A 20,921-nucleotide genomic window follows, 5' to 3' on the forward strand; every position below is an offset into this window, starting at 1 on the left:
AGCCTAAAAACTGCTTTAGGACCCCAACGTAAAGGCAGTTCAGCGCTTTATGCATGAACTCTTCCCTGGTAACCTGCTATGAACTCAAGCTTTGTCTTTTTACTTTTATCTCTGAGGGTCAAACCCTACTTTACCCCATCATGTTACCCAGTAACCCAACATCCCATCTCAGAGCTCATCTCATAATGACACTGGATTGCACCACCTGTCAGTTTAGTTTTAGCAGGCCCTCTAATTCTATGAAAAATCTGTTTACTCTCACCAGAACATATAACCTTAATTTGGAAAGAAATCTACAGCCAGGAGTACCAGCCATTCAGATCAGCCTATCCTTCAGAAAACTGCCTTATATTAAGGCAGAAGCAGTGCCAAGAGAACTTCAAACACATTAAAATGCTCAGAGCTTGACAAGAGAGTTTCTTTGAGTCTGTATGAAAATTAACTTGTTTTTCTTGCAGTAGGGATGAAGTGATGTTTTAGAGATGAGGCAATCTCTGCTGTGCACATGTACTGTCTCATATTACTCTGGATGCCACATTTCCATTTGCATTATAGCATCAGAACACATTATTGACTAACTTAAAGGTAATAGTCGGAAAGGTTTTACGAGGCAAGAGTATTATGATCTGATAACAAATTGCCTTATTTTGTTTTGTGTTATGCCTACGTAATGGCACACATCTCACAAGACTAAATTATAAAAAGAGCAGTTGGTAATAGCTGTAAATGTAATCCATTAGCAGCAGTAGCGAGCCACATAATCAAATGAACAAAAAATGTGATGCAGCCTCTGCCTGTCTTTGAAAGTGAGAATCTGCATATATACACTTAGACACACATAGAACCAAACTGCATAGAAAAAGTTTAAATTAGCATAATCATCTCTGGCTTTAAAATTACAGGTCACTCTTGCTGCAACACCCTGCCAGGCTACCAGAAATTAGCCCAGCAGAGAAGCCCTCTTCACCTGGAGCACAAAGTCACTTCTACACAGAAGTGCAACCAGACACTAAGGAACTGGCAGACACTAAGGACTACACACAGATGAACTCCAGGACAATTTTCACAGCTATCTGAACATGAGAGTTAGGGAGATTTCAGATGGGAGCCCATCCTGAAAGGGACACCCTGCCACACATCTTCAGCCAGCTTCTTGCACAAAGCGGTGGGATAGACAGAGGCAAAGAGCAGAGAGCCTAAATCACTCAGGTCATTACAGATTCTAAGTGATACCTGCAGTTTTACCAGAAGCTGCCAGAGAGCAATGCACAGGCAGGAGCTAGGCACGTAAGCCCATCAGACTTGCAAAGCAGGCGACTCATCTACTGCAGGAACGTCACAGGGATCCGAAGGCAAATCACCCTCAGCTCTGCCAAGGGTTGTCCTGCTGTCTGTCAAAGACCAGAGTCTGGAGGCAGTTCCAGTGGAATCTTTTGCCGAGTGAGGATATAAAAGGTATTCTGAGCACTGCCAAGAACGGGAGCCTCGAAGAGAGAGAAGCACCTGGAGGGACCTAATTTTGGAGTCACTCTGGTGATGGGAAGTGACTGCACTCTGCTATGTTCATCTCCCCCTAGGTAAGTCATGACTTCCAGAAAAAGCATAAAACATAAGCTAATTATATTAAAAAAAAAAAAATAAAAAAAATTCCAAATTACTGCTGTTGGCAGAAGAAATGGTCAGTAACTCACAAACCCCTGCAAGTTGTGCTCAGAAGAGTAAAGGAAAGTTTTGTTCCTGTCCTACTGCCTTGGGACCATAAGTCGCTTGACTTAGAGTTAGCCTGTGTGGTGAGCAGTGTCTGAAATGCACTGCTAAGGCAACTGAATGCTGGTTTGCAGACTATGAGCTTGTCTACAAGCTGTGTAGTACAGAGTACAGTGGGCTCATTTCCTTCAGGGAGATATTTTTTCACCTGATAAACTGTAGAGGTAGTTGCTGTCTGTGGGGTAAATAAGATATGCAAGGCAAGTATTGCTAAAACTGCTGGACTTTCCTCTTTAAGAACTCCTATAAATATTAAAACTATTGAGAAAGATTTCTAACTGCATCAAACAACCCTGAAGTTCGGATTTACATTCACAGCATAAGTTTACTTCAAGGTAATGATGAGAAACATTTGTTTTCAGGAAGTTGTTTTGTGATGCCATCTGTTTTATTTAAAAACATAATTGCCATGCAGAATTGACCTGGTAAGCCAGACTTGCCACAAAATACTGTTTAGCTTCTTTGAGCAGAAGATGAGCAGAAAATGGACAAGAATGAAATAAATCTTCTGAGGGAATAATTATTATTCAAACAGCTGCATATGCTGATAATCAGAAGGCATAAATTTGCGAGGAAAATAAAATCAGGGCCTAAAATCCTTCCTAAAATTGACACTGCCAATGAGCCTACAGCCCTCCACGTGTAAAAGCAGATAGTAGCAAATGAAGTTAGCAGGCTTCTCACTGAAAGGTGCTAGCTGCAAACAGGCTGTCTGGAGGAAGTACTTTTTCAAGAGGATACATAATTTTAAAGTTACATCTTTTACAGTGAAATACAAGGCAAAATGGTACCATGAGTTGCTGCAAATATAATTTATTAGCATCAGGCACAGATTACATAATGAAATTATGAAAAGAGGTAATGTGCCAATCTGCCAGGCTCTGAATGTGTGTCTATGCGTGCACCTTTGAATGAGGGTCTACATGTGCATCCTTGCACACACACACAGATATGCTACACTGAAAAGGATCAAATTAGCATGACTATCAGCACTGCAAATGAAGACACCATTCCCCCATTTCCTTACCTCTTGTGCCAGTATACATCTGTTAGTAATGGATGATTATTATGCTTTTTAAATTGTATTTTTAAAATATTTTATTTAGAAAAAAAAATAATTAAGTTATGCTGAACTGCATACATCACTGATCTGGAATGATCATTGACTGACAAAGGGAGACCTAGCACAGGCTCCAGAAAAAGAGATAATTGCCTAGTCATCACATAAAACATGGCTGTAAAAAAACAGTGTAGTAAATTATCCACAGTACTATACATGAAATCTTGCTCATCTTGAAGCTATTTTCAGTATGACAGTGTTGGAAAGTTGTGGGATCAATAAAACATTCATTTTATATCTTTTCTTCTGCCGGGCTTGGCAGAGTAGAACTGTCCTTCCATTGGAATGGTTTTGTGGATTATAACTAAGAAAACGTCCAAAACACAACAGCTGATCATGGAAGAAGCCACAGAGAGAGGGGTAAGTAAAAACCATCCACTCAGGAAAAAAAAAAAAAAAATATTCTTTAAGTAGTTTTGCTTGTATTGTGAATTTTTGTAGTTCTGAATATGCTGTGAGTTAAGTGATGTTCTCTTTCAGGAGATGATAAAATTTCAAGGGGTGGGAAGGGGAAATCACATGGTTATTATAATGGTTTGGATCTGATCTATTATTTGCAGGTCTTTTTCTCTGGGAATGTAATATAATAAAATTCCATTAATTGAGTCGGATACAGAAGATGTCCACAAAGAAAAATGCTTGTCCCCCTAAACATGTATAAAAGCCAGGATGGGTGAGTCTTCATACCAATCTCTCTCATCTACTGATGAAAAAGGTTCCACCAACTATTTTGTCTGATACTTTGCAGATACAATGTGATTAGCAAGTAACAAGAAGTATCACTACAGAGATAACAAAATTAGTGAGACTAGGCTGTGAAATTTTAGCAGTTTGTGGTGGTTTGACCTTGGCTAAATGCCAAGTACCCACCAAGTCACTCCATCACTTCCCCCACCTTCCCCTTTTTTTTTCAACAGGGCAAAGAGGGGAAAGAAAATAGAGGTGGAAAAAAACAAAACAAAACAAAAACAAACAAACAAAAAACCCCACCACAACCATTGTGGGTAAAACAAAAGCAGTTTTAATGTAAGCAAAGCAAAGCAAAGGTTCTCACTCAGAAGCAAAAGGAAAACAGACATTCTGTCCTTCCCATGAAGAGGTGATGTGGGGCCTTCTCAGGAAGCAGGGGGCTCCAATACACGTAGTGGTTGCCTCGGAGGACCAAGGGTGACCCCCCCCCTCCTCCCTTCTCCCAGCTTTATACTGAGCAGACGTCACATGGTCTGGAATATCCCTTTGGTCAGTTCGGGTCAGCTGTCCTGGCTGTGTCCCCTCCCAAGATCTTGCCCACCCCGTCCCACTGGGGGAAATGTCAGAAAGAGCCTTGGTGCTGTGTAAGCCCTGCTCAGCAGTAGCCACAACACCAGGGTGCTACCAACACCCTGCCAGCTCCCAGCATAAAACACAGCACAGTGAGGCTGCTATAGGGGAGAACCAATTCCAGCTCTGCCAGACCCAGTACACAGTTTTACAGTTTTTACACTAAAAAAAAATGTAGAACACTAGAAAAAGCATGAACATATTATTGTGAGGACACCATCAGCCTGGAAGGTCTTCTGAGTGACCACACTCACCTATTCAGAAATACTGTCTCAAATAACAGCATTTCCACTGTCTTCTTTCAGCCACAGTGAAACATGGCCTGCACCTTAGATATAAGTATGAAAAATGCATTTACACAGGCTATAGAGAATTTTAAATGGTGTGAGCTTGTTGGTTCTTGGAAGCCCCAAAATTAATTTATTGATTATTTTTGCTTTATAAGTACTTGGTAACATTATGTAATCTATAAATATTATGCCAAACCCAAAAGAAGCTAGAAAAAAACTTTAGAGTACAGAAAAGAACCCAGCTGATCTAAAGTCTAAGAAATATTCTGGCAATAGTCTTAACTTTCTTTCCATCTTCAATTTTTGTTCTAACCAGTCCCACTTGTAACCAAGTCACTGACTTACTTTATTTCAGGACAAAACTAGACACACATTCCTAATCCTACAGTCACTGCAGACCACTTCTCAATTGGCAGAAAGGACTTTATAGGAGTTTTCTAGGTCTGCAATACATCCTCCTTCACTATTGGATTGGCAAGAGACATTCATACAATAACCAAAGTGGCACCTAACTTCTCCACTACTGAACAAGAATGATACTTCCACAAAACAGAAAAGCCCTCAGTAATTTCTGTAAATAGTTGTATGTGATATTTGTCAGAATCTATTCCTGCAAGTACTTATCTGCAGCTTTGTAAGGCTCAGATTAAGCTTCTGACACAGAATGACAGAGAAGGGATAGCCCTTTCAACTTGTTCAAAAAAAAAATGAGTGTTGTGAGGAAAACTAAAGCTGATAATTGAGATGCTTAATTTTCATCTTACTGAATCCTGTCAAATTCTCCTCACTTTTGCTTGCCTTCACATGCAAATGATTTGTTTTAAACAACTGATGAGTGCCCAAATCATATGAACTGACAATTTAGCAGCACTTGCACTGCACTACTGACAGATATTTGCATCCATTTTCCAATCATCTGGCAACTGAAATGCAATTAACAACTTGGCTTTATGTCCCCACTGAAGGTGACTTCCACCTCCATCACAAATGCATTTATTTACTCTAAATTTGCCCTTTGGATTTTACTCATCTAAATGAAGAAATTGTATTCTTTCCCAGCTCTTGTTAGCCATGATCTCTTCTGTCCATCAGCCTAGAGGGTTTCTGATAACCCTTTAGTTAGCTATTTATAGCCTATAATCACATCTGACATGGTCACAACATTATAACCAATTCTGTTCTGTTTGAGCCTGGATCAGTGTAATTCCAGGAGAGGGGAAGGAGATGACAGATAGTGGTGAGATTAGCTATGAAAAACTCTTTTAAAAGCCTAAAGCTGCTATGTGATCCTGCACATCAGTAACTACTTGAAATCACAAAGACCTAAGAAGTGGTATCCTGAACAAAATCAGTAGCATTGCTTTTGCTTGTTGAAGACTACCATAGTCTTGGAATGCCATATAATACGCAGTGCATGCCTTCTATGTAGACAAAATATTCATTTTACAGTTGGGAGTTTAGAGAGTAAAACCCAGAGTGGATCACATTTATTATTCACCCCTAGGAGCAATACCTCTTTGTTGCACAAAGGGATCTGCAGCTTCATGCTGGGAACCCTACAACCCTCTTGAGCAGATGATGGCTGCAGGGGATGGAGCACATCCCCCAATTAGCAGAGGTGTCTCACCTTGAAACTGGCAGCTGTGAAGCTGTGAGTGATGAATGATGATGTGCATAAACTGAAAGAGGAGGCTATCTCTGAGGACTAAGCTAGAAGCTCTGCTTGGTAGTTCTGAATTCTCAAGACTTCTCAGGAAGCTGACACAGCACACATGAACACATACCCTCCTTTCCTCTGTCATAGGAATACTACAAAAATACTTACTGGCTCTCACCCTGTGGGTCAGAAAGTCCAGGGGATGTTTGGGTGTGAGAATCAAAGTGGTCGATAGTAGCCAAGCCAAGGCATTGGAGATCTTGGCAGTTCCAGATGTGGTAGCAATGGACTCATAGCCATTCAAACAGTCAGTCCAGGCAGACAACAGATTTGTCTACACTGACCAACACCAGGCTTGAGTACCAGAAAGCAAGATAATAGCACATAGTTAGCTTTCTCTCTACCTGGTGGGCCATTCCAAAAGCCACACATCTTTAACCCCTCACTAATGTGTGGTTATTTTCATTACTTGTAAGCAGTCAAATTCATTTTTACAATACTGGCAAATTCATAGTTGTTAATACCTAGCAAGTTTGAGCTATACAGATTATTACTGCAAAGTTCTTTGGGTTCTTTTGATGCAAAGTATATGGATCAGGTGAGATGAGCAGGACAGAGTCAGCACTGGGTGTCTGCAGTGCCAAGCTCCATTGCTCAGAAGGTGCAGAGCAAGATCACCCATCTGCCCAAGGGAAAGGAGCAAATGCACATGACAAATCAGCACAGTTTCCCTGATCTACTTCACTGCTTCCATATGCTTTTCTCCAGAGCTGAACCATCTATCTCTAGCTCACATACCATTTGTGCATCTCATCAGACAGCTTTCAGAGACAATGTTGTTGTGTTTGATGATTCCAGATGTTGGAGACTGTTTTAGGCAAGTAGAAGTGCTGCCCGTTTCTCCCTCAGACTTATTATTCAGTTCATTTCAGAGGAGAGTCATTTCAGACACTAACAAATTTCTGCATTAAACTATAAATTCTGAAGTGTAAGAAGACCTATATGCCATCCTAAACAAGCAAGTCAAGTCAATTATGACTTGAGAGAATGAAGGCTTAAAGTGCCATCAAGTGGAGTGGCATGGAGGGGAGCAAGATGTAAAACTTGCCTGGGGTTTTTAAGATGTGAAATGACACTACTGCCTAAAGGTCCTCACAAGAACAGTATTACAGTTTGATATTAGCAGTCAGTATGTTAGTTGCTGGTATCTGGATTAAGTCAGCTCCAGCTTCTCTTCTTTTGTAACACTTGTTTTATCTGCTTTTACCTATATTTTCAACAGTAGGTTTTTAGGACACTATCAGAAACTATAAGAGAAACTGTATGAAGAGATCAAAACAAAATTCTCTTGTCAACTGGCACTTTTTGAAACCTGCATTTATTAAGGTAGAAACTGTGGCTCTAATTTCACTGAGTCATCCAAAAAAAAAAAAGTAACAATCTTACCTTCAGCAACTATCAAGAATTGCACAATAACTCCAACTAATACCAAACCCATACCAATTTACACATAATATGCAAACAACAGAACATTCAGCAATGATGTCCTGAAAGCATCTCTGAAACTTAATTATGAATCTACTACCGCCATTTTACTGGTGTATAAACTGCAGCTCAGGGCAAAGACTTTAAGCAATTTGCTCAAGGACACAGCCCGCCTTGCTGAGAGCCCAGGAGTTCAGCACATCCAGCCCCCTGGACATACGACTTAATACCATTGTGCCTCTCTGTGTGACTAAAGTGCACAATGATTTTGTTTCCTTTTTAATAAGTGTGTTTATGCTCATCAACAAGAAGCCCAAGAGCCCCAATGAGAAAGATATACTGGCTGCTCAACAGTGTCACTACTGTGTCAGCCAGGTTTGTAATACTAAAGAAAGTGGCTGCATACATCCAGTGGCTTTATATACTTTTTCAAGCACTCTGAGATCCTTAAATATGAAAGCCCAGACCCAAAAGGATGAATTCTATATTCCCCTCATAAAATCTGAGCATTTACAGTTCTCTTTGCACAGCATGTGAGGGAGAGCCACAAGAGCAGCCTGCAACCACCCAGCGGTACATACCTCCACAGAGGACCTAAGCAATTCTGATGCACTTGGCCTTACATTTCATTAAGAAATGTCACCAAGGTTAAATCTCTTTTGTAGTGTAGAGTCTCTTTTCCTTAACATCTTCTTAATTTTTAATAATAATGTTGTTTCAAAAGAAGAAGTTTAGTTTTGAAAATGTCTTCATAAACTATTTTCAAACAGGAAAACCCTACTCAGATGAACTGATGGTTTGCTTTATCTTTATGAGAATGAAGGACATTTGAGTGAATAACCATTTAATTTTCACATTTTAAAACTTTCAGTTGACTTTAAAATCAATAAATATTACAGCTAATTCATTTTACCACCAATTTATATTTTCCAAATAAAATAAGAAACAATAGAGTACTGTTTTTTCTAATACATCTTGATTTCCTAGCTAATGTTTTTAAAATAGAGATCTAGTATTGTGCTGAGTTTGTGTGTGCAGTGGGGGTTTTGGTAACAGAGGAGGGGGCTACAGCTGTGGCCCCTATGAGAAGCTTCTCAAAGCTCCCCTGGCTCCAGGTTGGACCCGCCTCTGGCCAAAGCTGAGCCAGTTAGTGATGGTGGCTGCGCCTCTGAGATAACATATTTAAGAAGGGGAACCTGGAAGGAATTGTGGGAGTTGTGAGGAGAAATTGCGAGGAGAACATCTGTATGAACACTAAGGTCTGTGTAAGAAAGGAGGAAAAGGGGGGGAGGTGTGCTGGAGCAGAGACTCCCCTGTACCCCGTGGTGAGACAGCAGGGCAACCCCCCTACCACCCATGGGGGTCTGTGGTGGAGCAGAGACAGATTTGTGGCCTGTGGGAAGCCCCACACCAGGACAGGTTACTGCACCTGAAGAAGGCCGAGACCCCATGGGAAGAAGCCCCACTGTTGTAGTTCAGCGCTGGGAGAACTGCAACACGCAGGAGGGACCCATGCCAGAGCAGTATGAGAAGGGCTGTGGCCCATGGGAAGGACTCATATCAGAGAACATTTGGGGAGGACCGTCTCCCGTGAGAGAGACACCTCTCTGGAGCAGGGGAAGAGTGCAAGGAGTGCCCCCATCCTCAAGGTGGCAGAAATGGCAGGAATGACCACACACCCCCCATTTCCTGCCCCCTGCGTCACTGCGGGGTAGAAGGTAGAGATATCGGGAGCTCAACTGAGCCTGGGACGAAGGGAGGGGTGGGGGAAGGTGGTTTTAAGATGTGTAATGCTTCTCACTGTCCTATTCTGCTTGTTAATTAGTGTTGTTGTTAGTGTCTGAATTAAATTTATGTTCTTTTTTCTTCCCCTAATGTGTCTGTCTTTTGCCCATGACCATAATGGCTCAGTCATACCTCGATGTCATTATCTCGATTCCCAAGCCTTTTTCTTTATTTTCTCCAGCTCATTCCTGAGGGGGAAGGGGTGAGTGAACAGCTGTGTGATGTTTAGTTGGCCTCTGGGCTCAAACCATGACAACTATCAAATAATTTTCTCACCTTTTATGCTTAAATCAGTTTGATTTTATAAGTCATATTGTACATATTAAGTTCCTCTATGGTCTGTGAAGTTTTCATCAGTTTCATAAATCAGCCTTCTAAAGTGATTAAGCTGTTCTCTGGACTCCCGAAATAAACTCCTCAAGCAAAATTACATATCTTTCATCAAACAATAAACGCCGAGTGGAAGCACTTTATTTTTCCAGAGCTGCAAATACTTTCAACAACTACTTGTCATCAATACATGGGCTATATATATCATGCAAAGAGAAGCCAACTACCCACATATCAGTTCATGTGGGGTAAGAGAAAGCTGTGTGCTCCTGTTGCTGTGAGAAATCAATTATCTTGAATTACCTATTTGCTTGAAATGCACAGCTACATCTCCCACCGAATACCTGATGTGGACAGCTTGACTATGTTTTCCCCACGGCACCTGTGAGGTGGTTGTACATGGCTCATGCCAGCTGGGCTTATCTAAGATGACTCTGACTTGTAAGTGCATGAGTAATGGGGGAAAGAGCATCTCGGGTGTACTCCTCCTGCCACTGCATTGCTTCCTTCCAGAGCATCTCCACTGTGAGCAAGGACACCACCCTCCTCTTCAGAGTGGAGGGACAACTCACTGCTACTCAGTGCAAGTGCTAAAGGTGATGGATATTTGGCACAAATGAAAGTAAAAGACAAAATAAAATTCTACAGAACACAGAGAAAACACCAAATATACCCTGTTTGTTCTGCCAGTTGGAGTTATTGTGGTTACCCTTTCCTGACAATGCTCAATGTATTCACAATAACCTTCAGAGCAGGAAGGGTTACATGGTGGGAGACTGGGCAGACGGATACTCTGCTCTGTTCTTCCTGTTTTTCAGAGGAGTTTAGTACACCTATCTATTCTGAAAAGTACATAGGTAGCTTTCTGCAAACAAGAATTACCCTGTGTAACTCTGCAACAATGAATATTTTGGCACTCTATGAGTCTTGGATTTCTTGTGATTCTATGTATTCTAGTAGATGGTACCACTTTCTACCTCTTAGGCAACCTGCCAGTACATGTTGGCATTTCTCCTACAGTGTCTCCTTAATGCAGGCTTGGGAACAATGGGAGTAGGCAGTAAAATCAATCTGTGTTGTAGACAAAAGAAAAGTTCTATAATGTGAAAAGGAAGAGGCAGTTTTAATAAGCTTTTAAAAACTATCAGAAGAAAAAAAGGAGGTATGAGGGGAAAAAAAACCCTAAACGTTCTGCATAGGGTAGACAGTAGTTGGTCTTTCAGGAGGTAAAATGCAGGGGAGATGGAAGAGTTTTTTCGTACTACTGCCCCAGACACTGTATCATGATGTGTCAGAAGTTAAAACTGAGTATTTTTTGTTCCCTTTAGGATCTAGTCATAACTGAAATTGTCCCACTTTTGTTCAAGAAATACTTCAGTGTAATATGCAGAGATGTATTGCAGCTGGAGTGAAAAAAAAAAAAAAAAAAAACCCAAACAACAAAACCCAACCCACATCAGTTGGATGACTGCACAAAAGAGACATGGCATTCGCAAGGGGGTAGAGCAACGTCACAGTACTTCATTCCACCCCACCCCACCTTTCTCTCAGCCTAAATACAAGCAGTGATCTTTCAGTGCGGAAGCAGAAAATTAGAAGCAATTTTACTGGCAATCACCCAGAATATGCTTCTTTTTTGTCTTCTGATCATAAGCAGCTTGAGAAGTTCCTATGTCCTCTCCCTGCAAAACCATTCCTGTTCAATGCAAAGATTCTTCTGCAAAGCCCAGAGGCTGACCCACCAGTCCCATCCCTGATTCAGTACCTTCTGCAGTTCATCCCATTTCAGTCCTAGATAAATGATACTCCATGTCTGGGGCTTTAAAACCTTCTCATCTAAAACTGCTTGCCTATTATAGTGTAGGAGACAATCCTCCATAAGACTAAATAACTGAAAATGGGTTTGATCTTAAATTTAAGTAAGCCTATGATTGTGCCAAGCCTCCTGCCTTCTGATATATGGCAGAAATAAATTATTTTTTCAACAAAGGTAAAGCTGAAATATTATTAACATCCAGACAGTGTGCTGGTACCAATTACTTTTTCTTTTGATATCTGGAAGTAATACCAACCCTACTCAAGGTGTTTCCATGAGGAGGTGAGCTGTAAAATTACAGTTTTAACCGAGAGTAGATAACAATTCTGGTCTTTTGTGCTAGCAAAGACAAAGTTACATAATTTCCCACATAATAGAAGTGTGTCCTACCAAAAAACATCATCTCTCTTGAAAAATAGTATGTGGAGGAAATAAATCACTAATGAGACTTTTATTACATCTCTGCTGTTATATGATAATCTTTAAAATTACTTGCTTGTCGTATCTTGCTTTTTAATCTAGTTTTAAAACTGAAGCAGATGCTTAATATACTTCATTTGCAAAGCTGTTTACACTTAAAAATCATTCTGGAAAACTCCTTCTTGCTAATGGGAAGCTGTCATGGTTGCTAAGCCAATTGTAATCAGGCATAGCGGCACTGCCAGGTGCTGGTACATTAACCTAGCTCCTTCTGCAGGGAGCCCCGGATGGTGCCACAACCCAAGATGTCTGGATGAGAGTCTGATCAAACACTACATCCCGCTCAGCACAACTAGTCGCTGTTGAGTTTATTTGCTGAGACTGAACATTATGCAACACATACCGCTGTATCTGAGCTGGTGAAGCTGCCTTGTATAGTGCTAAGGGGTACAGACCCCCCACACGGACAGTTCTAGCTGTGAATCTCTACATGGCAGTTGATTAAACAGGGACATAGCTTCCAATCCTTGCAAACCAATGCCAGATGACATGAAACCCTTCAATTCTTTTATTGGACAAATTCTACTTTACTGTTTTGGGTTGGGTTTTCTTTCACTCTCTTTCAGAGAAGAATACTTCCTCTTGCTCTTTAGATTGACTTTTATACAAAGCTATAGGCTTAATTCTGGGCAAAACCCACATAGTTTTGTGGAACAACTAAACCAAAACTCACCCACAAAGAATGGATATAGGAAGAGCATGACATGGAGTGTGTCTGTGGTCAGTAGAGATGTCAGCTCTGATACCTTCAAGGCAAGATGCTCTCAGAAGCACAGACAACAGTATGTATCTGACCATGCTACAAGAACTCCTTTGCACCTCTCAGCCACACAAATCTGTGTATTTGTGACAGTAAACAATTGTGACAAGAGGCGAGTATGAGCTCAGAAAGCCAAGAAGAGCCTTCATCTTTCACTAGACCCAGTATTTCCAGATGTCAGCAGTCTACCAGCTGCATAGTAACTTACAGAGGAAAGGATAAAATTGGACCAGGTAGCCCCAGAGCCTCTTCCACAGCATCACTTGCAAGCACAGACTGGCAACATGGAAACATGCACAGCTCCTGCAGCACAGATGGCGTATCACAGTTGGTCTGTCCAGATGTTTGCTTTTTCCTTCTCTCCAGATGAATACCTGATGATCACCAGGCTCTAGATGCACACTTGACTGGAAATCAGATGCAAACACCTGAAATCTCTGAGCCATTAAAGGAGCTGTGCACTGCTGACTGCCCACTGAGCTCCCAACCTTTCTGATAATGCAGAGAACTGGGAGGCTAGGGGACTCCCCAGCCATCCTCCCTAGTCCTGGGACACAACCCAAAAAGCAGATAGAGGGGAGGATGAGAGATTTGAAAACCTTTGATGGAGAAAATGTTGACTGTCTGAGAGGGGCATAAAAAGCCCTTATTTACCACATATTTTATCCCATCCCAGGTAACTCATTGACTGTGCATTTCAGCTGCACGTTTTCCCTGAACAAGAGGAAATCATCCTGTGCTTTTCAGAACAGAGGTGACCTTTTTTTGTAGGTAAAAATTGTAGACATCCCCACCCCAATTTTACAGACAAAAAACATTACTCAGAACTTTCCAGTAGATGGCAGAGTTACCTTGTGACAAAGCTGGAAGTCCTAAACTGAAAGGACTCCTGAATAAAGGTTCAAGTACTAGTTAGGTATATTTAATTAGCAGAATGAACTAATAACTGAAAAGGCATAAACACACATTGGAATAACTGAACTAATGTGAGCCAGAAGATGTGGAAGTTATATTTATATTCTTGCACCTCAACACCATTAAAAATTAGCGTTGTTAAAAATGAACTTCATTTAGACAACCGCTTATACCACAAAACTGACAAGACAGAAAGCACGGTATTTAATGTATTTAATGAGAAACCACTGGAGTTGCCAGCTGAAGAATCAAGAAATGGGAAAAGCAAAAAGCCTTCGCAAATATTCCTGAAAGTGATCAGCAAAAGTGGCTTTCCGGACCAAAAGCAGTTCAGCTGGACAGTGTAGTGTTTGCTCCTAGTTACTAGGAACTGAGCAAAAGAGCAGCCCAAAAAGGGAATTCTGAACTGCTTTTGTCAATATGAGAAATCATGATCTCAGCAGGTGGAGAATATCTTCACAAGTTGGGAGCCCCCTCAGAAACAGCCAGGAGGAAAGCCTGATGTGCCCTGAGGATCTCAGAAACGTTTTTTATAGATGCCAGGAATGAACCGCTCAGCCCAGTATGCCTTAATAATAACTGGCTGCAAATGGATGAGGCTTCAGCTTCTTAAAATTACAGTTGTCTGAATCTGCTTTCCCAGCCAAAGCAGTAAGAAGTGCCCCACTGCATTTCAAACACTTATAATGATTCTAGTAAGTGAATTCCCTTGTAAGTGTCCCGAGGTTGTATGGGCACCTCCTTGAAGGATAGCTGCGTTTCCACGAGGTGGATATAAATGTGGTCACTCTGATTGTGTCAACACTTTCTGAAATCATTTGTGGACAATCACTGTCAAACCTCTGTACACTGCAGGTAGACTGAAATGGCTGCAGGAAAAAAACACCAGTCCACATTTTATATGGTTTTCCTTAGCAGAAAAGATTCAGACATCAGACACCCATCACTTTTGTTTGTCATTTGGTCTGTGCCAGGTTTGGCTTGCCTTACTGAAATTACCCACATATTTAATTTCACTATTTGATACTGTAGAATTAGAGGATTAGTTGAAATACTATATTTATTCATAAAAAGAGGTTACCTGCTTTCTTTTGTGAAGATCTAGTAAGAAAATACATGGGCTAATAACACAGGGCTTCTGAAAATTATAAAGGCCAAGACTGGCACACCTTCTGTGTCAAGACAAATTCTACATTTATTGGACCAGTGCCGCTCAGCAGCACTACCCGACTGCAGACCATGTAGAAAAACAGAATTCTCATTCTTAGTGATAAACAGTATCCTCAAAGTCACATTTCCTATTATTTCCTGCAATAATATACTCAATTTCCTCTGATAAGTGCAGTCTCAATGAAGAACATAGCTTCGGACTATGTCACTGAAAACAGTTTTGGGTTTCATTTTTATTTTATAAAATCCTTAATAGTTTGTTGACATATTTTTGGGTTTTTTTACATATTAACACGCGATTACATCATATTCTTAAAAAGTCTCCCCCATCCTACAGCCACCTGATTGACAATTCACACCTACTGATTTGCCCTGTTTCTGAAAGCATTTGCTTTATAAAAATACAAACCAAAAAAATAAAAAACCTGCATCGACTGATGCTTTAAAATCCTATCATCTTTTTGCAGTTGGATAATACACACAAAGCTTGACAGGTTCCTAAAATTTTGACTCTGGTGAGAGAGTAACAGAAATGGTAACGTTAATATAATCATCTTGATTTTTTCCCACAAGAATAACATAATTCTAACTGTTCCAGGATCACATGTCTTTTCTCCCCCTTTCAGCCTCATGAATAATTTGGTTCATCTTTCTCACTGACATAAACACTGAATCTTGCTGTAGGTCATGCAGCATTCCCAGTATCTTCTCATTTATGTGCAATTCAGCACTGTATTCTGTGCCTCACATTATTTTACATTCATGACACGCAGTCGTAGATTGTTTCCATGGTGGTATGATGCCTGATAGTCAGTTCATGCAGTGAATGGTAAACACTGATGTTTCAAAAGCTAATTAGTGGTGTAGATTTGGTTTTTATTGCCCTATCTCAGTTTATTCAGCTGGAGAGCTATGGGCCAGGCAAGGTCAGCAAAGGAGATTAGAGGAATGATCATTGTTTCATACAATAGGAAGTTGAAATAAATAAGATTATTTGGTGTAGAAAGGAAAAGAATTAAACAGTCTGACATTATTAAGGTAACTGTAAACCAATTGTTTTGACCCTTAGGGCTTTGTCTCTCCCAGGGTCCCCACTAATCCATTTGTCATCCAATATTTCTGTCTGAAGAAAAAAGCCCTCTTAGGCTTCGCCAGAGAACCGAGATCCTTCTATTCCTGGCTCAGCAACTCTTCATTTCCTGCCTCAAGTTTCATCTCATCACTGCCCTCTGAAGCAATACCCTGTTTCCAGTTTTCAGTAGCTAGAATGAAATGTATAAGAAAACATGGGGCAAGGAAGTAGTGGTGGGTGCAGAAAAAAGAAAGGAACCCAAACTCTTTTATCTGTAAGAAGTGCTCTCAGTTGGCTTCAGCCTTTTTTTCTGCAAGTTGCTGGGGGGGCAAGGATGGGGACAGAGGGGCTTTCACCAGACCTTCTTTTATTTCCTCATGTCCTAAAGAGCTTGGCAGCTTTTAAACAATGGTGCCAAACCCTCTGAACCCTCTGTGACTTCATTGTGGAATTTTCCCTTCAGATCACACATGGTGTGGATTTCATCCTCTCCTCAGCCACCAATAATTTATGCAGACATATCTGCCCTTGGCTTAGCATATCCACGCGGCTAGGCTTTCTGTACCTCACATCACTGAACAGCCTGAGCAACAACACTTTCAATACAACTACAAGCATAAGTAGAAGCTGTCCACATACATGCTATAGGACAGGGTGAGACCTTTACATCAAGAGAATATACTGCAAAGCCAAGAGAACCTCAAAGAGGAAATGAAACCACAAATGATATGCTGTTAATTTCAAGAAGAATCATATTTGCATTTGCGTAAGATAATATTATAGTGATCACATAATCAGTGGTTTTGTTTCACTTACAGACTGTGTCTACAACATAGTTCAGGAAGGAATCTCCCTCAGAAGTAAGTGATGAAAGTGGATCACTGAAGAGAAAGTCTTCAACAAGAATTTTTCCTCCTCTAGGAAGAGCAAAGAGAGGGGTCACAGCAAAGGTATAAAAACAAGTTCCTTTTTTAACTCCATGCCTTTAAAAGGTAAGGCAGAAGGAGGAATAAAATTTAATTGGTCATTCCCATTCCTATACTTGTACAGGACAAAAAGGAACCACCAACAAGACTGGAAAATAACAAATCCAGAAGTGCAGAACGATAGTTATCATTACATGATATTATGAGGTACAAATAAATCACACCAGATCATGATATTATGAGGTACAAATAAAACACACAGATCATGAGCTTCATACCTAATCTTTTTTATTTCAAAAGGTAGGGAGGAGAAACATGAACAAAACACAAGCCATGATATAAGCCAGTGCTCTAAGATACAATTCAAAGTAAGGTATTTCTGAAAGGACTGATAGAAAGCAAGCTCTGTCCCTGATTGGGTACCAAAAGAAGTGTGTTATTTTTCACTTCCTGCTGTTTTAAATACATGAATAAATAAATTATTTTGAACTAGACCCCAGTTGTCTGGTTCAAGTCAGGAATGCCCATCTCCTCCCACAACACCTCATCCTGCACCAGTCTGGCACTTTTGGTGCAGGACAGGAGTTGCCAGGACCATACAATTTCTGCATTTCATTCACAACCAAGACAAGTTGCAGGCAGATCCATGCCTTTCACCTGTCTACGTCTTTCCCAAAAACTGAATGCTACTCAACGGAGAAAGCAGAGCTGGTCTAGCTTGGAAGTGCAGTCTTTCAGATGGTAATAATGTAATTACAGTGCCTACTGTAACAATCTCAGGTGACAGACACAAATAAAACTAAAATGCAGCTCATATTTCAGAAAACAAATTGAGTTAATATAGCATGCTGAAGATATATATTGCAATAAATAAAGTTAGTATTTTCTCATTAGTATTCACGCAAGATCTAATTGTACTTGGATCTAGAAACTTTTAAAAAGAGAGAAGAATAACATCACTGTACTGAAAAAAAAAAAAAAAAAAAAAAAAAAAAAAAAAGCATTTCTTGTAATCAAAATTCTCCTTTCTACTTTATGTGAAATACATCAATCTAGTTTCTAAATGGAATATACCCTCATGACTGGCACATTTATACGGTTATTTTGCACAGTACTATTTGAAAAGTTCCCTTTTTTCTTTCGTTTCTCTGCTGCTACCATACATTGTGTGGCACACAAGCTTGTCTCAGCCATTCCTGTATCCCGCTCTGCCTAGTGGATGGAGAGACTGTAATTACACAAAAGATACAATTTAATCTTATCTTAGATTTCTAACAGCATGATTACAAGATTTCCCTGATTATGCTGTTCAGATACAGCTATCAGCAATACCTAAATTCTGTTTACTCTAAGGTAAAAAAGGCTGCCGCTTACAATGCTATGCTTTTACAGGAGTAAAATGTGCTCACTGTAGTACTAAGTATAAAATGCCAGTTTTTATCTACGGCAGGCATTATCAAAGAAAATAACATTCTCAATTTTATTCTACACACATTTAGAACTGTATATGATAATTTAATCTCTGGTAAATTAGGGAGATTTTTATAGCTACCTAGAGCTAGAGTACACTGTTTCTGGCTAGAGCCAGAAGACCTGTGTTACAGTCCCCACTCCACTCACTGTACCAGTCTTCTGCATGCAGCTGGTGAAAGCACTATTGGAAAAGTGGGATGGAAAAACGCCTCTAGAAGTCCTCACGTTCATTTGACAGACTGGGATTTCAGACCTTGCTCCAGGCTGTTTTTTCTTGTGCACCAAAAACATCAAGTTTAGCCACCAGGGTGCAGAGTCAGTTCAGAAAGCTTGCCAAAGTTGCAGCGTTTGAGGCACAAATGATATTCCAAGGTGGGTATACCTAATGCTGAAAGCAAGGGCCAGGATCAACCATTTCAAGCCCTGGGCAAGGCTGCCTGACTTGCTGGAAGACAGTTCCTTGCTGGTCTGCAGGAGTTTATGGTCAGATAGCAGCTGTGGGCCACGGGTGCTGGAAAAGGCAGTTCGCCTTCACAGCTCAGCTGTCTTCCTCAGGGCTACAACACGTTGGCTGCAGGAGTGGGAGATGGGGAAGGAAGAAAGGGACATCAAGGAAGCACTGAATCAAAAGAAGCTGTGCAGGATAGCCACTGCTTTCAACTGCTGTGGTGGTATAAACCCTTGCTTCCTACCTGCTGCAGACCATGACAAGTAACAGGAGACTTCCCATGGTAGTCTACATGGCTACATGTCCCTGTTGAGTTACCCCCAGAAGAGCTACAGTGAATGAGGAGGACAAGCATGGGCCACACCAAGAGTAAGAGATAATGATCTCCCAGGAAAGGGCATAGAGCAAATATTGTAGTAGTTTGACTGTCAGCAGTGGGGTCATATCAAGATGTCGAAGTGCTTCAAGGAGACAAAAGTCTCAGCAAAATTGCCTCTTCAGCAGGTGTGCAGGCATCCAAATTCCTACGGCTGTCTCCAGCAACACAGGTTTATGTTCACTGAAACCCGACGGGCCTGAAAGGGTAGCCACCTTCAGAGGTACTAAGGAAAAATGTGCAACTTCTCCAAATACAAAAATTCAACCTCATCTCAGATCTGACATGCACTTAAGAGAGCAGCAGAGTGCTACCTGACTTAAAGGAGTTTGTTTGACGGGGGACTCAGTTATCTTACTGCTCCATCATTAACCAGTAAATAAAAGCCACTCAATTGTCTTCAAAACCAGTACATGGGAAGAACAAAAAACAAATGCACAGCAAGTGGGGCCAAGCTAGCAGAAGTCACAAGTCAGTGGCAAACAAGGTTCTATGACCAAAACACCTCCTCCCATCATGAAAATGTTTTCCTGGGTGAATGGATGAGTAAGAAGCACACCCCTGGCCCTATTCCTCCAGTTGGCACCTGGCTCTGGACAAGCCTAACAATGTCAGATGCATCTTTCTTCCCACTGTCTTCCAATTTTCCATCCTGCAGATCCTGAACACAAGAAGCCCTGGCTGTCAGCAGCCAACGGTCTCACCAGTGTCTGTGCCACTGCCAAGAACTGACTGCATCTGTGTTCAACCACTGCAGCCATCCTTGCTCTTCTTGCATGCAAGGTGGTGGGTCTAAGTGCCCAGGACCTTGGCGTAACTGGTCCAGCTCCCTGAAGTGGGTCTTCCTCTCCATTTCTGAAACCTCTGTTGCTGTTCTTCAGTTTTCCCTATGCAAGCTGGAAACCTGCTTTGATGTGCATGACAGTGAGCGGCTTCACGCATGCCTCCCCCTGCAATGAGATGCAGTCCTAGCCCATGATTTTCTGGCAGTTTCAGCAAATGCTCTCTCACCTGATTATTCCTCCCAGGAGCAGAGGATCTTTAGTTACTACTGCCCTGGAAGCAATCAGAAGAGGATATCAAGAGCAGGGTCCAAGCCAGGGCATAGGACAGTTACAGACATCTGGAAACTTAAGACCTCCATGCTTTAACCCACTGTCCTTACTGCTCAGCTGAAGGTGGCCCTTCATCCGCCTGATGCCACAAAGTCATGGAGGAAGAATGGGAGGGTGACACAGGACGGCACCGGCACACACCAAGGTCCCTGACAGACTCCTGCTTGCAGCTGCCCACATACATCCCAATCAATTTTTAGTGGCTTGCACAACATGCTCAAGTAGCACTAACCACATTCAAGCAGCTTTGCTCAAGCTAAAAGCCACCTTTACCCTCTTGTGACAGAACAGTTGGATCCCTACAGTCAGCGTCAGCTTTCCACGGGCTGGGACCTGCTCAGGCTGGTCTTCAACTGGAGCTGGGTGCTGCAATCCCGTTAGGAGTACAGCCCTGCGGGGAAACCACGCGTACCATTTCCCTGAGGCACAGCACTTTGATTCTCCAGATTATCCAAACCGGCTGGTTCTTCCCCCTTTCCCGCAGCCCTGGCTCCCGCAGGCGTCTCTGAGAAGGGATGCGATCACAGGGACAGGCGTGCGCGCACCGCCGGGCCACAGGTTCCGCTCGGGCAGCGGCGATTTGGGGGGGGCGGCGGAGCGACACCCCCTTCACCCC

This window comes from Athene cunicularia (genome assembly GCF_003259725.1).
Source record: "Athene cunicularia isolate RWA chromosome 4 unlocalized genomic scaffold, athCun1 chr4_part1, whole genome shotgun sequence".
Taxonomy (NCBI): Eukaryota; Metazoa; Chordata; class Aves; order Strigiformes; family Strigidae; genus Athene; species Athene cunicularia.